The sequence below is a fragment of the Thunnus maccoyii genome, chromosome 24 (assembly GCF_910596095.1).
Source record: "Thunnus maccoyii chromosome 24, fThuMac1.1, whole genome shotgun sequence".
Classification (NCBI taxonomy): domain Eukaryota; kingdom Metazoa; phylum Chordata; class Actinopteri; order Scombriformes; family Scombridae; genus Thunnus; species Thunnus maccoyii.
The window spans coordinates 14,648,142-14,666,756 of record NC_056556.1 but is presented as its reverse complement, the minus strand read 5'-3'; the positions used below and the strand labels follow the sequence as shown (position 1 = coordinate 14,666,756).

At 38.9% G+C, this 18,615-nt stretch overlaps 1 protein-coding gene and 2 long non-coding RNA genes across 9 annotated transcripts in view; 1 reads left to right on the top strand and 2 right to left on the bottom strand.

Annotated features, from left to right (window-relative positions):
• Window positions 1-18,615, bottom strand: part of LOC121891656 (gamma-aminobutyric acid receptor subunit gamma-3-like) — a 124,459-nt gene that overhangs the window by 25,794 nt on the left and 80,050 nt on the right. The window lies entirely within an intron of this gene.
• Window positions 4,308-13,052, top strand: LOC121891658. 7 transcript variants are annotated; one of them, XR_006094093.1, is made up of 6 exons: window positions 4,308-4,421; window positions 4,982-5,142; window positions 7,814-9,750; window positions 9,849-10,301; window positions 11,124-11,203; window positions 12,966-13,052. It is a non-coding gene; the product is annotated as an uncharacterized LOC121891658 (long non-coding RNA). The 7 variants fall into 7 exon arrangements; XR_006094091.1 differs by having other exon boundaries at window positions 9,836-10,301; XR_006094088.1 differs by having other exon boundaries at window positions 4,316-4,421; window positions 7,814-9,967; window positions 10,224-10,301.
• LOC121891660 lies at window positions 12,827-17,469 on the bottom strand. The gene is made up of 2 exons (XR_006094096.1): window positions 17,389-17,469; window positions 12,827-13,119 (listed from the first exon to the last, which is right to left on the bottom strand). It is a non-coding gene; the product is annotated as an uncharacterized LOC121891660 (long non-coding RNA).

The following is an 18,615-nucleotide window of genomic DNA, read 5'->3' as shown; positions in this document are numbered from 1 at the left end:
TGTAAAGACAGTTTTTATTTCCAGTTAGTTTCACTGTCAGTTGTACAGACTGGTGGAGCAGGCATCATGTTGACAGAAAATAGCTGGTTCAGGGCGTGTCTTCACCCACCTATGGCTCATTGTAGGAGTGGAAATGAGGCTCTTGCACACGCGCCCAGTTTCACAATGACTGAGATGTATAAAACACAACCATGCGTATGCACGGCTTTATATATCTGACTAAAAGAATGTGTATGCATATTTCTGGCTTTGTGCGTACACACAGTTTAGTTTTATGCATCTGGCCCCAGGCTTCTGCAGAATAACCACACACACCTCTACACACACCAGACTGGTCGGTTATAACTCAATATTCTACCTTTTTTATGAATGACACGTTGGGTTAGCAGGGCTCATTTCTCTTTTGCAGTTTTCTTTTCAGCAAAAGTAGCGTCTCATGTTTTATTCTTGAGACATGTTGCAGTGCAAACGCCGTCGTTTAAAATTAATTACTACACTATGTGACCATTTACGAGATCAGGCTAAATTAGAGTTAAACCAAAAGGCTACGGGAGGACTTGAGTAGATTTATTATTATACAATTTTTTCTCTTCTCTTCTACCAGACAATGGAGGCTTCTTCCACGAACCAGACAGAATAGCGACCCCACGTGTGTCTACATTGAAATGACATAAACTATAGCCTATGATCTGTCACAGTTTTGGGTTGTTTTTTGTGTGTGTAATGTTTGATGTTTGATCCAATATATCAGGTCTGGACTCGGATTTGATTTCTCTTATTGTAGTCAAAGCTGCGGCTGAATCACTGCATATGACTGAGTTGTCTGGTTTATTGTCCTCTATCCACCAAAGTGCACATTAATATTGCCAACATCTCTGCTGTGAATACTGACATCTGATACGTCCGTTTTTAATTCTTAATTCAAGGAATGGTTAATCCAAATGCCACTTTCCCATTCTCTGGATCCTTTGATCTTCCTTGACTCTATCTCCTGATTTCTATCTTTTGTTATTATTCAGTATGACCTCAGGTTCTAGGATTATCCATGATGGTACAACTGACCAACAGACTAGAGGGCACACATTAATATTAATAATACCAATTTCCACCGCCTTAGATCTTCACTTATTTCCAAAGTTTCCTCTTACTTCTGATTTAAGAGACGATTGCATTTCTGTCTAATCAGCGCTATCAGCTGGGTGGCGCGTGCTGCCGCCCAGTGGACATCGCGATGACTGGATAGGTGGTGCACGGTTTGGATACTGGGTGTCGGGGGGTAAGAGCAAGTCAAGAAATAAAAACTAGGGATGCACGATATTATCGGCACGTCATCAGCAACGGCGAATTCTGCAAATTATGAGAAGCCGATATGTCGCCGTCACCTCCGCCACCTGACTGATTCCCTAGACAGACCGTGTCACCCTGACGATCCCGGTGCTTCCTCCGCAGGCTCCACTTCACTCAAGCTGCCCGTCAAACCACCGGGGCTCGGTGCTCCGGTTGGATCCACATGGAGAGCCGGGGCTAACTTTAGCTGGGAGGCTAGCTGGCTGTACTTCCCTCCGGTCATGCTGTGGCTAACGCTCCGCTAGCCTCTCAGCTATCGTTAGCCCCGGCTCTCCATGTGGATCCCACCGGAGCACCGAGCCTGCGGAAGAAACACCGGAACCGTCAGGGAGAAACAGTCCATGGAGGAGCTACTGTGTTCAGCTGCACAGATAGGAAATACTTCGGCTGACACGATGTATCACTCTGTTTGAAAAAACAAACAAACTTCTTTTTTGTTTATATCGGCGGTTGGCAACCAGCGTATTAGGTGCATTACCGCCACCTTCTGCTCCGGAGTGTGAACCAGAGATTAAATCCTACACATTAATCCTGTCCGTCTAATAAACTCAAAGAAAACCCACTTGGCAGGTTCATTAAAGTTTTAACATTGAGCTCCTGAACTCTTCTGAACTCTTGAAGTCTTCCTAAGTTCTTCCTTCATATATTGTCTTTCTTGATTATAATTAGTACAATCTATGCTTGCATGCATAATAGTCTCCTCAGCCAGCTGGAAAAAAATATGTGCATATATCGGTGTCGGCATCAGCAATCGGCCACAATGAATTGGATATCGGCAAAAAATCCAATATCATGCATCCCTAGACATCTCATTTATCTAAAAACATATTTTGTTTCCTCTCTCCTCGTATGGTTTCCTTGTGTCTCTCCATGCATCTTCAGTGGGATGGACTAAGACGGAAGGAAAAGTGAGGGAAATGTGGATGCAATTAAGAGACTTGAGATGAACCTTTTGCCCTACAACACTTGGCGAATAAAAGTCATTGTTCTGTAACCTTGATAAAGTTCTACACATCAGAGGAGCATTACTTTAAATCTTACTGAAGAATGCTGTTTGATAATCTGCTGCCACTCAGGCATTTGAAAAGGATGTCAGGTTGAATAAAACATCTGTACAAGAGAGACCTTGTGTCCTCAACCTGCAGCTGAATCTCACTTCACACTTTATATAGAATTTAAATAATTATTTATTTTTTTGCCAGGTGCAATGAATGAAGAGCACTGTATCACGGTGGCACAGGTGCAGACGAGTGTTTATAACTTACACAGTTGCAAAGCGCATATGTAGCATGCACACATTATTGGATGTAACTGAAAGACTTGAAGAAAAGGTGATCTGCACGGTCCCTCCAGGGTTTGTTTTTTTTTCAATTTGCGTTGAGTTCTCACAAATCCTGCACTACAATTACCAGATTTATAGGTGTTTTTCTTGTCTGCTGTCCAGTCATAAGACTTTTTACAATCATACTAAAATATGTAAATAGTAGTAGGAGTGCAACACACAGCTACAAAAACTGTCACCAAAATAGCTGTTAGCTGAAAGTTGTTAGATTATTTTGTTGTTATTTATGCACCTCAAACGTATTTGAATAAGTTTAGCTGCTCATAAATATACAAAATGATTATATACTTATTAAGTGAAGTTGGTGGGAATTTCTACTTTCTGTAGACAAATGACCTATTAAACTAACTAGTTTTCACAATCAACCACTATTAGTGTGGACCTTGGTCTATAAGTGCAACAAATATGACATGAAAAAAAAAGAGCTGCTTCACAGGTTCTGACAAATTCTCTTGATGATACAACTCAGTCATCAGATTGGAGAAGGAGTATCTCAACTGGAGATTTGGGTGTAAATTATGAATATCCTTGTAAGGAACAATATTTCCCCAATACAAATTGTCTGGTCTTCATTTTTGAGGGCCTTACTTGGAAAAAGGCATGGGGAATATCAAATAAATATTAACAATAAAATGAAAGAGGTTTCATTTAAAATTGTACGCACGTTCTAGAAAGGTTTAAAGTGAATATTAATTATTTTTATGACTTCTGTGGTCTAAACAAAGAAACACATTTCACTTATTTTTTCATACCAAATTATTTTGGAATGATGTGTAAAACTTTCTATCTAGTAAAACTGGTCAAATGGTCATACTGTATGGTTTTGATATTTCAATGTATTCTGAAAATAATTAAATGGACAAGAATGTTATCTCTTCAATTCAACTGTTCCAAACAAATTCCATATAAATGCCATGCAATGGACAAAGAGAAAACCCAAATTCACTCTCTTTATTAGTGATATTCAGCTATATTACAACTCTTTAATTAAGCTCAGAGTAAAAAACAGCAAACACCTAAACTCTTTTTTCAATTCTTAAATTAATGCTTTCCTCTCCTATACATTATTTGATTTCAGTTGAATGTGAAGAGCTTCCTGCTTTATCCTTTTACCAAATATTTTTTTGTGTAATGTTAAAATTTAATTTCCTGGCACTTTGTTTCCTCTTTTTTTACTCATACATGTTGACGTTACTGTCGTTTGAATTTGATTACTTATAATAAAGATGGCCTTTTTTCCCCAATGATGTGCAATTTTAATATTGACAAGTAACCTGTTAAACTGTCTGCATTTCACAAACCGGTTAGCACAGTCAATGATTTATAAACATAACTTTAATCCACACAAGTGTTTTATTTGGAATAATAAAGACGTGTTGCTTAATAATTATAATTTGGGCAAATTCATTATGTGTGCAAACCACTGATGTATTAGGAAGATCAATGCAAACATAAACCGGATTGTGATTATTTTTTTATTTTTAATTATTTTCCCAATTCTTGTATGTAGTCCTCGATATATTCGTGAGTGGAACTGTTAAATAAAGATGTTTGTGTGTTTTTTTCAGTTCAATCTTTTTGAGTCCGAAACAAACCGGAAACAGGAAATTACCGTTTGCAGCATAAAAACAAACCGCAGAAGAAGACGCGAGGCTCGTTCAGGTGAGAAAGGTGCACCTGCGGCGTTGCAGACCAGCGTGACGAACTAATTTTACTGCATGTGGTGAAACAGGTATGTGGCAGATTTTCATTATCCTGAGCACAGCTTGGATTTATTGCTAGTCCCTGGTTGTGCTGTTAAAGTCTGTCGCGTTATCAGTTTGTGTAAATTTAAATCAACGTCACTAACGTTAACTTACCGGACGACACGCGGACGGTAAGCTAGCTGTTGTTAGCGTCCGCGTTGTCAGCGCACAAACTCTTACCTTTTGTCTCTTCACAGCTAACTAGTTATCTGTTAATAGTTACCTGTGTTTAACACTGGAGCACTGGGAGCCTGCAGTACATGACTGAAACACATTTTCTTGGAAAGTGTGAGCAACTTTCGGCTAATTTATGTCGCAATTTATCGATGACGCTAAAGTTGGCTTCTGACTCGGGGTTAAGGGGAAACAAATGGTGATATTTAGCGACCGGTTCTCCGTTTTTTCACCACTTACATTTGTGAACAAGTGTTACACATCGTAGCAAAAATTCTTAACGCTGTTTAAACCCAATTTCAGATTTGTAAAAAATTTACTTTGCTTATGAAAACAGAAAAAGGTGCGATTTCACTGATATTTCTCTTTTTAGACCACGTTAGACCTGGGGCCTGTACTACGAAGCAAGTTCAACTAAGTCTGGCTTTCTTTGGTTGAGCTGGCTTCACTGAACCTAACATTGGCCGTCCTGGATAACAACACCACGAAGCTGACTATCAACTAGCTAACTCAACCCTGAGTTTTCCTATCCAGGTACGAGTGCATTCATGTGTAAAAGGCAAGGTTGTTAATTAAGAACATCATCAGAACTACGAATGAAGTACTTCACATGACATGAGATGAGACTGTGATACCAAGGACCTGCAGAAAACTTGTGACAGCAAAAAGTCATTTTCAATGAAGTGAAATGTAAATGAGCCTGTAATCATACAACTGAATAAGATGTAAAGCCAATAGAAATAATTTCCACATATTAAAAGTAGGCTAAGGCTTAAAATACATGTAGGAATCATTATAAATGACTTTACTGTAGAGTGAGTATTTCTGCTTTTTAGTGGGAATATGTCACAGAATATGTCACATAAAAAAATCTTAAAAGTATTGTTAGACTGCTTCTGTTACCAAAGCAAAGAGTGGAAAAGTAGTAGTGACTGATGAGGTCTGTCTGACCCAGATGTTGCATTTATAATCATGGGAGCCAATTAACAGCGTGAGGATAATATTTCTAATAAAAGAAGCTTTTGTTTTTATTTCCAGTTATCATCACACATTTGTCTCATGTTATTCTGAGCTGCAGTGATGGGATCAGGTGTAAAATCATCCATGCTGTCAACTATCACTCCAGGGATAAAATCAACTTTGCATAATTAAAATGCAGCTAAAATCATCATTATGTGATTAGTGTCATAAACAATCTCTCTGTTTGTTAGAAGCTCTGTTATAAAACCTGAGTGGACACAGCCTGGAACAATAACATGTTTCTGCTGACCTATAAAAATTAATAGTGCTCTTTTTCACTTGTCACTTTATTGTAAACTCAGGACTTTTGTCCATGTCAGGATCCTGTAGAAATGATTACTCCTTTTTTTTCCAGCGATCTGATTTCCAGTGATCCGATTCTCTGAGGCAGGTTAGCTGTTCAGCATCAGTTGCCATGGTGATGTACCCCTGCTTCATAGTACAGGCCTCTGGCCTCATGTGGGCTGGATGGAGAAATATCAGTGAAATCGCCCTTTCTTTCTGTTTTCATAAACAATATAAAGGTTTCACAAATCTGAAACTGTTTTTAAGCAGCGCTAAGGCTTTTACTATGATGTCTAACACTTTTTCACAAGTGAAAGTGGTGAAAAAACAGAGAATTGGCCATTAAATATCTATATGTATGTCCCCTTTAACTTTTCTCTTAACCCAGAATCAGAAGCTAACTTCAGTGTTGTGCTAACTACTGACAAAGCACATTGACCCCAAACTTCTCCTGGTTTACCCATAAAGCAAACAAAATATAAGCTAGAAGCAAATATAAATGCTGTGAATGGACTTTAATTAACAAGGTACATTATCAAATCTTAGTTGAATCAAATCATATAGAATCAGCTTTAAGTTGTAGTGTATTGTATAATAAAAAATATATTTTTCTGTCAGATCATGTACCATGTATGAGGATATTAAATCATCTGAGGATACACACAGGGCTGTAATCAGGATTTACTGATGTTCAAATTCTCCCAGCGCCACCTGCTTCCCAAGTTTTTACTACACACCAAAAAAATGGTGTACAATTTTCCATTTTATTTTCTCCATGTTCATTTATTCATTTATTCATTCAATATATGATGGTTTCCAGGCCTCACTGCCAGGAATACACACTCACCAAGCAGTCTGTTAGGAACACCTGTGCAATCTAATTCAATCCAATACAACAGCTCTGCCATAAATTATACTTTTATGAAGCTAATGCATTTTCAGGTTTTGTTGACATTGCCAGAAAGGTGATGATTCTACTTTGTTTATCATTGAGGTTGTAGTGGGTGGTGGTGGTGTACTGCAGTGCATTATATTCACTTTTTTAAAGGTGAATTATCACCTTTCTGATAATGTCAACAAAACCTGAAAATGCATTAGCTTCGTAAAAGTAGAATTTATGGCAGAGCTGTTGTGTTGGATTGCATTAGATTTCACAGGTGTTCCTAAAAGTGCTTGGTGAGTGTAGTTCTGGTTGTGCAGAATACTTTAATTTTGAAATTTCATAAGTGTTTTTTTTTTTTGTCTTTTTTTGCGTAAGACAAGTAAAGGTTTAATATGTTGAGTCTACATGAGCTTCCTGTTGTCAGTGGTAGCTATGGCCCTGAATACAAACTAGTGGAAAGAGATCATGGTTAGCTTGCAACATCAATATGATTACTTCCCTCAGACAAAATTGACAGTTTTTTTCCCTCTTTTTTGTCTCATCTTGACTTGGACCCTTTAGCTACTTGGACTTGTCTGGGACTCGACTTAAATGATCCTTACTGCAGCCCAGGTGGAGAGATTAATGTTAGCAGGAGGCAGAGCAGAGATTTAACCAGCTGAGACCCACCAGAGGACTGTCTGGCTTTACTGGCCTTTCTAAACAATTGATATACTGTCCTTCGTTTATCGTGAGCTGTTTGTTTTTATTTCTTTTGTCAAGAGGTCACTTTTTTTAATATGAAATGCAATACTTATTGTTTTCTATCTTTTGCAGTTGTCCTCAATGCTTCTTATGTCCTGTGAATAATTTCTTAACTTTGGAAAGCACTTTTGCTTATTGCTTAAAGTACTCTATAAGTAAAACAATTTGTAAAACTATAATTCACAGCTGGCAAGATGTTGACTGATGCACAGTTTGGTTGTTTGCTTCCTGAAAAAGGAGAAATGGGAGATTGAAATGTTTTCTATTGTTCAGGCACTTCAGTGTGGACGGAGATTTATACTAAAAAGACCTGAGACCAGAGCTGAGCTCCGATCGTGGGGATGGACGCAGGTTGGTTGCTGAAACAAAACTTAGCTGGATTCATAGCAGTTGGTATGTATCAGGTAAAGGTTTTGTGACAATTTAGCACTGCAGTCATGTCATCAATGGTAAATGTATTTTATGTTTACTGTATGTAAAGTTGTACAGTAATGTGGCAATATAAATGAATAACTATGGACATGGCTGTGATTATGGCTATGATTATAGCTATTGCTGTGGCTGGTGTGATACAGATTTTTAATGTGTGACATTAACTAACTTACAACTAGCCCCAGTATAAACTGTCATGTTTGTGTTGGCTGAGTGTTGTGGTGAAGCTACTCCTGAACTCTCGTGGTGTATGGGTAACACATCTATCATATGTGATAGAAGAACCAGGTTCAAGTCCTGGCGGGAGTGTCTGGCTTTTCAATGCTTTCAATGCTGGCCGATGTCTTGTTTAGTCAGTGCCAATTAGAGCCATAGTGATATCCATTTAGCTACAGCAACAGCCGTTAGATACAGTAATAGCTACAGCCACAGCAGCAGAAATGGCTGGTGGTCACAGCCAGTGGTAATGGGTACAGTTGGAGCTCGGCGTTCCTCCTGATTTGGTGTGGATGCACATCGTTATCATACATAAATGGTGATTTAATACTTAATTGGCTGTGTGGAGGTACTCTAATTTGAATTGAAAGTAATGCACTTATGAGGGGTGTTTTTACTTTCGTATATACTTCTGTAGTTTGTAACAGTTTTTGTCTGTTATAGATACCGATATTTCATTTTAGAGCTTTTATAGGCCGATACCAATGACGTGCTGATATCGTGCATCCGTAGTTTTTATATCTTGCTCTTAAATAAGATGATCTGCAGGAATGGCTAGAAGGTCTCCACAACTTTGACAACCATTACATTGAACTTTGAACTATGCTCATATCTGACATAAAAGTGGGTATAAATGCAATAGTAGTGGTGAGAAAAATGCTCAAAAGTTTGTCCTGTTGCTTAGAACTCACTTCCAAAGTATACATAGCAGATTTTTGAATTTTGCCTTCATTTTTAGAATCATGTTTCTGTGTGAGAGGTGGTCAATTCACAGGAAAGCCTGAGGAGACTAAAATTTCCTGCCAGAGACACTATCCTCCATTCATGTCGCCACTTTGAGATATTGACAAGTCATGATCGTTCATATTCTTGCTTGCTGCAGTTACTAACCTCCAGTAGTTTTGATCGACCTGCACAAAAAAGGATTATTGACCTTTCCCGGTATGTCACTGTCTCATGTGCATTGGGTAGAGGAGCCAATAAATGACTAGTTTTTCTCTCAGTGAGCGACGTGAAAGAGACTTCAGTGGTGAAGTTAAAATTGAAGATTTCTGGGGTTCTGTTCAGCTGGAAATGATTTCTTGTGGCTTTGTCCAAAGTGATTGCATGCTCTCAAATTTCTTCTAAATTAGCAATTACCTTTATTGAATGCTATGGTGTAATTACCGTATGATTAATACCTTTCGAACAGCTTGTCTGTAAATCCCAGCTTTGATCACTGGGCCCCATGAATTGGGAAGGATGCAGTGTTAATCACAGTTTGACAAAGTTTCTCCGCTGAAGTCAGCGTGTTGTCGGAGGACTGTCTTGTGGATGAGCTCATTAAGCAGAATTTACCAGGGCCTTCCAAAAAGCATGTGATGTAAAGTATGTATTGCTATATTTTGCAGACATATCTTCCCTATTTTTTTCTATCTCAGGTTTTTCTGTGGGCAAGATGTGCAAGGCCTGCAATGTAGACCTGAAGGGATCACAGATGGATCTAATAATGAGACTCCAGGAGGAGATGAAGACAAGACACATAGACACAAGATATTCTAGAAAATCTGAGGCCATATCTGGTAAGGGTCACATGTGATCATTACAAGTCATAGACTGTTTGAGATTGTCCACTTGCATATTTCTCACTTTACTGTTTCACGCGAGTTCAACCTGATAGCAGAGTGTGGAAGAGGTTTTGCTGTTCATCTTCTGTCCTGGAAACACCTGCCAAATGTCCACGAGGCCAGCATCAGAGGGATCAACCTGGGCACTGAACTTCACTCACTGAATAGCCAGGTGAGCAGACAAACATCTATCTCCTTGATAACATGACACCATTAACACTAATGAGAAAGATGGTACAGCTCAGAAACAATGACGCAAACAGAAAGCTTTTGTAACAGCGACTTAATGATTTGGGTCAAAGCAGTGTTAGGTAGGTATCAAGTTCAGGTAACATGGTTTGTTTTACAGTTGTAATGTGAAATATGATGTTCGTGTGGACTGAAAAATATTCCTTTCCATATAATGCATATTTTTATATCTCTTCAAGTGCCAGGACCCCCATAACTAGGAACAACTGTACACTGCCAAACCTCTGTGTCAGAGCTTCACACTGACACAGACAAAGGTAGGACATTTTTGTTTTTTTACATGGCTTATTTTTGTCCTGCAAATGCATCTTACCCAAGAGCTTGACACCTAGCCACTAGCCATTAATTTCCTCTGTAAGGCTTTTGAGAGACCTTATATTTAGTTTGAAATTACTTTTATTCAGATTTTTTTTTCTCCATTCATCAACTCAACTAGACCTTGGATATCGAGAAGCCAGTGACAGAGTTACAGGCATACCTGACACATGCTGACTTTTGGACCTTGAATAATGAAATGGAATGAACCGTTAGTAACAGTTGATGAATGGTTTGGTTGACGATTGATGAAGTGTGTAATTACGGCTGCTATATACCCAGAAATATACCTTTCTTTGTGTGGGCTCGTAGTTCCTGTATATTTCACAGGAGAAGAGCATTTTTGTGGTTGATCTGTATGTTGTTCTAACATGACCCCACAGATAAATATTTAACCCTTAATATAATCACACTTTCTTCACAATTTTAGAAAACTTGTCCAGTCAATCAGTCCTGGTTTTGACATAGAGGTAATAGCATTCAGTTTGTATACTTGACATTAACATATAACCATAATTGGTTATAATTCACTGTAGCATCTTCATGTTGGTCTAGTTTTAAACAAATTCTCTGTGTTCTTTCAAAGATATTAACAAATGTCTGTATCTATAGCACACCACACTTGATGCTATGATTTCATTATTGTAAGTTGTCCTGCTAATTTAAAGTAAGCTCAAAATCCCTCAATAACAATATTTACACAGCAATGTGTCTATGTTAGACATATATTACATCTACGTTTTCATTGTTTGCCCACGAGACAGATGCATCAAGAGTCCTCCTGCCAGGTGAAGTGCAACTAGTGTTCCCGATGCCGAGATGAAAGCTTGACGACATTTCTGAGGTAAGAATTTTAATCTGTGTGTTTCTATTAAACTAATGATTGAGTTCCTGTAGTTTTTCCACCATTTCTTCTTTTACTTTGGCAATATTTACTGTATATTTGCTTCATTCTCAGTAGTAAGTGTCAGTATCGAAAGCAAGAACTATTTTCACTTCAAGTTCTTTGGCCTCATGTCTGTATATGAATTAATTTGATTGGCACTTCAACATGAGGCTTTAAAATCTAGCCATTATTCAAACAGTCTATAAATTTGATTAAGTTTACTCCCTCTGTGCAGTCACAGTCATGTCGCCTTTCAGAAGTACTGATCCAAAGCTCACCTCATGTTGCCTTTAATTATAACCAGACTGTGCTGCCTTCCTAGATAATGTAAGATTAACAAATGAATACTCTACAGGTGTTAAATGGAAAATAATCAAATTGTCTTGTCAGTGAATTAGTTGAAGAGCTGTACCTGTCTGATGTTGCTCATGTTTTAACTATTTAAAATAAATTAAGTGTTTTTTTCTTTGTTTGTTTAAGACAGAAGATGAACTGCAGCCTTAAAGGGGGCGACTCAAACATTTGAAAAAGACGTGAGGACATCAGAGGTGGTGAGTTTAATTTCTCAGTTCTCTGACTTAAAGGATAGGTTCACAATTTTTCAAGTCTGTCTTAAAACAACAGTCAGGTGTCCATATGAACACAGAGAGGTTTTCTTTGCTGTAAGCATTCCTCCTGTTCATACTGATCAATCAAAAGATCCCTGTCAGATGCACTTTCAATGTAAGTGATGGGGGCCAAAAGAGTCATTTTGTGCAAAAATGTATTAAAGTTGATCTGAAGGTTATATAGTCCTTTAAGATTATAGTCTGAGTTAGTCGTATCAAGTGGATATCTGACACATTTACAGTCTTTAGCATCAAATTCCCTCTTTGTGTTTCCTCAGACAATGTTTCCCTGTTGAGCTGTGGTGGAAGTATAGTAACAAAAAAGGAACTTTGGCACTAAAAATACTGTAATGTTGAGAGATATCAACTTGATTTGACTCATTTGAACAACTGAAGTTTCATATTAGCTTCAGTTGTCCAAATGAGTCAAATCAAGTAGATATCTTTCAACATTACAGTCTTTTTAGTGCCAGTGTTCCTCTTTTATACTTACACCACAGCTCAACAGGGAAACACTATCTGAGGAAACACAAAGAGGGAATTTGATGCTAAAGACTAAATGTGTCAGATATCCACTTGATACAACTAACTCAGATTGTAATCTTAAAAGACTATATAAACTTCAGATTAACTTTAATACATTTTTACACAAAATGACTCTTTTGGCCACCATCACTTACATTGAAAGTGCATCTGACAGGGATCTTTTGATTGATCAGTATGAACAGGAGGAATGCTTACAGCAAAGAAAACCTCTCTGTGTTCATATGGACACCTGACTGTTGTTTTAAGACAGACTTGAAAAATTGTGAACCTGTCCTTTTTAAGTCAGAGAACTGAGAAATTAAACTTAACACTTTTGCTGCTGTCCTCATGTCTCTTTCAAATGAGTCGTCCCCTCAAGGATGTAGTTCATCTTCTGTCTTCGAAGAAAGACAATATAACCTATTTTAAATGTTCTGCATAGTTCAAATAAAATTGTGAACCTGTTTAATTTGTCTCTCACATTATCATTTAGCTATTATTCAAAGTGGAACAAGCTACTTGTAAAATATACAGTACATCATTTTGTACAGTTCTGCTCTTGCAGTTTATCTTTGTCTTTTCCATAGGAGGCTGAGGTGTTATGCTGCTGCAGAACGGGTGAAGAAAACCCTACACATCTTTGCAACCATTGTGGATTTGACCTGGTAGTCCATGAGGGATGAGTGACGAGCGACCAAGTGAAGTCCTGGAGATTACAGATGGAAGTGTATATTTGGCATACTGTGAATAACAATGTAAAATAAAAGTCAATAAAATGAGCCACTACTGTATGTGGAATGTGGTTTGTAGTTTTACTATGGCCATAAAGTATTGTCAGTGTATGTTTTATGTGCACATGTATATTTTTCAAATCAAAGCTATTATTTCCATTATTGCTGATATCAATTAAGTTCAGCTTTCTTCCTTCATGTTTGTTCTCAAACTATAAGATTAACAATGTTTTACTGTTTGTATGTTAAAACTTGTACAATATGCTTTGGCAATACAGTGTTTCGATATGGCCATGACAATAAAGACTCATTGAATTGTTTGGACACAAAATGAAGAGGCAATGTGGTTTTATTTATTGTTTGTGTATTTCAGTGTGTCACATATGATTAAATGGCCCCGCAGTGCGTATCTGACAGTGCCATTATAAATCCACTTGGAGAGGGGGGGGGGGGGAGACACTACTGCCTATCAAACCAGTTAGGCCAGTCACTGTATTTTAACCTGAGCAGATATAATGCAGACAGAAGACCAGGTCATGCTGCTATGAGTCTGCTCTTTGCTTTGTTAGGAGTAGAATTATAAAAAAGGACAAGTTCACAATTTTAAAGTCTGTCTTAGGTCAGTTGCCCATATGATTGAAACAGGTTTTGCTCTCTGTAATACCTCCTGTTTATGCTGACAATTAGAAGATTCCTCAGTGCTGGGGAAAATTCAGACCTCATTTCACACAAAATGTTTTGACAAGTTTATGAAGCTTCAGCCATCTGAGTCAAATCGACTGGATATCTTCCACAGTTAGTCCTTGCACAAAATTAGTTTCTCAGTGTTTATTTGGTCAGCTGCAGTGGAAGGATTATGACAAAGGAAAATCTGTACTAAAGGCTGTAACCATGTACAAATTTTCCTCTGTCATAATCCTTCCACTGCAGCTGACCAAGGAAACAGAAACTAATTTTGTGCAAGGACTAACTGTGGAAGATATCCAGTCGATTTGACTCAGATGGCTGAAGCTTCATAAACTTGTCAAAACATTTTGTGTGAAATGAGGTCTGAATTTTCCTCTGCACTGAGGAATCTTCTAATTGTCAGCATAAACAGGAGGTATTACAGAGAGCAAAACCTGTTTCAATCATATGGGCAACTGACCATTTTAAGACAGACTTGAAAATTGTGAACTTGTCCTTTAAATTCTACTCCTAACAAAGCAAAAAGCAGATACTTGGCAGTTTGACCCAACCTTATATCTACATTACATTTGCTAAGGCTAAAATGCTGTGGCTGGTTGAACTGGCTTTGATGGGCAGTGTCATCTTAAAAAGGATAGGTTCACATTCTTCAAGTATCTTTAAACAGTCAGATGCTATATGCACTAACAGGTTTTGTTTGCTGTAATTCCTCCTTTTCTTACTGACAAATAGACTCCTTCCTAATGTGCTTTCAGTTTAAGTGGTGGGACAAAATCTAGTCCTATGCAAAAGTTATACCCATGCTTATCTGAAGTTGCTATGAGTCTTTGGCAGTCTGAGTCAGTCAAACCAGGTAATTCGTTCCAACAAGTCTTCAGTTTAAAATTCCCTGTTACCCTGCCACCACAGGTCAACATGGAATTTCAAACTGAAGAGATGTGCTGGAAACTAATCACCTGGTCTGACTGACTCAGACTGCCAAAGACTCAACTTCAAATAAGCATGGGTATACATTTTGCATAGGACTAGATTTTGTACCCCCACCACTTAAACTGAAAGCACATCAGGAAGGAGTCTATTTGTCAGTAAGAGGAGGAATTACAGCAAACAAAACCTGTTTTAGTACATACAAGCAACTGACTGTTTAAAAGACACTTGAAGGTGAACCTATCCTTTGATGGCATGGCCCACTCAGTAGTCTGGCTGTTATCACAACTACCTCATCTAGCTCCACTAGTCTTTCTCTGGCCTACTCTACCTTTAAAAGCATCCTTTCATCCTATCCTCACCCAAGCCAAGAGCAGATACTTTGAATGCCATGGCACACTCAGTTGTCCAACCACCATCACTCAACTGTTACCACTTATCTCGACAGCCTCTAATTAGCAACCACACAGGCATTAAACTTCTCTTGAATTATGTTCCTTTACCTGTCTTACCAAATCTTTAACACACTACAACCAGCCAACACCATGTCAAACTAGCCAGCATGCTGCTCTACCTACCAAGCAACAGCTGAATCACCCTCACTTCAGAGTAAGAATAAATTCAAAGCATATACAACTACATCATGTTAGGCTAACCATCATTTTTTCTAAACCAAACATATTAACTTAACTACCATGCTAAGCTAACCAGCATTCTAATAGTGTGCTATGCCAAGAAACCATGCTGGCATGGTTTCTGATCCACCAACTACACCAACACAAACAGCATATTTAGCCAACTAGCCTGTTATAGCATGCCATGCTATGGAGTATGCCCACTGAGCCACAGTTGATTAAAAGACAAACTACACTTTTAGCCAACTAGCCTGCTAATAGCAGCCATGTATCCAACACCCTCTAGCCCAGCTAACACTAGCAAGCCACCAGTTACCACCTTGCCAAACTAGCCAGCATGTTGCTATCACCATCATCATTCTGCTCCTCCTACCGAACAGCTAAATCAACCTCAGCTACCTCATCTTAGCAAAAAATAAAGCATATACAACCACATCACATTAGGCTAAGTATCATGCTTTCTGAACCAAACGTGTTAAACTAAGTAGCCTGCTAAGCTAACTAGCATGCTAATAGGGTGGTATGCTAGCCAGCATGCCTTCCGATGCACCAGCTACACTAAAACACAAACTGCATATTTAGCCAACAAGCCTGCTAATAGCAGCTTGCTAGTGGTAGCTGTGGTATCCAACATGTCTGACTATGCCCGTTGCATGACCCCAGCCAACACTAACAAGCCAACCAACTACCACCATGTCAATCTAGCCAGCTTGTTGCCATCAACATTGTCATTCTGCTCAACCTACCAAGCAACCGCTAAATCACCCGTAGCTACCTCATCTTAGCACACAAGGCAGACACTCCTGTCTATCACACCATATGAGGCCAACTAGTATGCTTTCTGAGCCACCAACTGCACTAAACAAGCTGTAACTCTAACTAGCCCACTAAGCTAACTAGCTAATAGTGTGCTATGCTAACAGCATGCTAAGCTAACCAACATGCTCTGAGCCACCAACTAACAGAACTGTTGAACTACTAGCCCACTATACTAACTAGCATGCTAACAATATGATAAGCTAATCATACTGCCTGAGCCAGCTAGCATGCTATGCTAACTAGCCTTGCTAGTAGCATGCCATGCTATCCAGCATGCTGCCTGAACCACCAAATATTTTGCTACAGTTACCAAACCTTGGCAGTTAACAAAGCATACACCTGTCTAACACCATTAGCCAACAATATGGTCAATAACAGTCAACTAGCATGTCAGGCTATCAAATATGCAGCTAACTAGTCATTACCAACATGCTGCTCAATTCACCAAACAAACCAACCAAACCTCGTCAGCTACCTCATCCTAGCAAGAAACACGTCATACACTTCTGTCTATAGCATAACAAGTTAACACTAAGTTCCTCACTTACCAAACGTTGTCTCAGTCTCTTCCCTCTACACCACGACCTCTCACTGCAGTGCCAACCACGCTTTACACTGCCGGCGTTCGGCGCTGCCAATTTATACCCAGCTGGCTTAATCAGGACGAAGCTGATTGGTCGACAAAACCCTACATCCAGCCTCCTCTGGGCAGGGCTTAGGCTTCCAACCACACCCCTCTGCCTCTGCTGCCACCAACTAAACCAAACGACCTAACCAGCCCTCTAAGCTAACTAGCATGCAAACAATATGATAAGCTAACCATCATACTACCTGATCCACCGGCTACAACAAACAAGAAAGCATACTTAACCAACTAGCATGCTAAGTTAACCAGTCCTGCTAATAGCATGCTATGCTATCCAGCATGCTGCCTGAACCACCATGTAACCAAATATTTTGCTACAGCTACCAAACCTTGGCAATTAACAACGCATACACCTGTCTAACACCATTAGCCAACAATATGGTCACTAACAACAGCCAACTAGCATGTCAGGCTATCAAATACGCAGCTATCTAGTCATTACCAACATGCTGCTCAATTCACCAAACAAACCAACCAAGCCTCCTCAGCTACCTCATCCTAGCAAGAAACACATCATACACTTCTGTCTATAGCATCACAAGTTAACACTAAGTTCTTCACTTACCAAACGTTGTCTCAATCTCTCTTTCCTCTAAACATAGCCTCTCATTGCAGTGTCAACCACGCTTAACACCGCCTGCGTTAGGCGCCGCCATTTTATACCCAGCTGACTTAACAGGACGAAGCTGATTTGCCAAGAAAACCCTACACCCAGCTCTGGGCAGGGCTTAGGTTTCCAACCACACCCCTCTGCCTCTGCTGCCAACTCTCCATTTCTAATCTTTTTCCTCTCATATACTATTTCTATTGTATCCTCCCATGTCACTGTCAGCTCCACAAAATGTACTGTGTATTTTGATTTTAGGTTAGTGGTAGCTATCTGCTGAGGAACTATTAGGTGTTTTCCTAAATCTACTCTCATTTTTTAGCTGCCCTACAACATGTCTGTTAAAAATTGCTTGCAACAGATTCAAGCATTTGTTCTTTATCATTAAAAATCTAACTTATTTATAAAAGGTTTTGTTGCTACTTAAATTTGATCATCTAACTTCATTTGTTGCTGCTGCTGACATGTATTTCCAGCAGAGCAAGACCCAGGCAGCTTGGTATGAACCCCATAACGGACAGTCCAACACATATGACATGATGTCATCATGGTGCAATATAAACCAGGCTGTGTGAAAGAGACAGTGACAAGAGTGATATTAAAGAGGTTGGGATTTACTCTTAGAAATATTAAATAGACCCTCCAATCTACTGCAATCACTTTAGGTAAAACCACATTTCTCTCTGTGGTGATTTTTATCTTAAACTGACAACCAGTATATGACAATGTCACTTGTAACAGTCAGCATTACCCTTTCAATCATTATCCACACAATACTTTAACTATTTCTCACCGTATGCCAAACAAATACTAAATGAAACACTAATCAAAACCATTCAACTCAACACAACACCCCCACACAATACCCCACACTTGGTTTAACCCATAACATCACTGTCAGCAAGAAAATAAATGCAGGGGGTAGACTGGTGCCACCCCTTTCGACTCCGGGGAAAGCATGGTGAGTATGGTGAGTTGGAACATTTAACTCGAGACAACTTAAGATTCAATCAATAAACGGTAACTGAACTGAAATCATACATGTCTGTCTTCATTTAAGCAGAAGATGTTGATGTAACTGTGACAAAACCATGGACTGTATATAAATATAGACGTAGTCACCGTGACGTTGCCCATTGGTTTGCAAACTGCCGTTTTGAAGCCTCGAGTGTAGCGATTTGACCA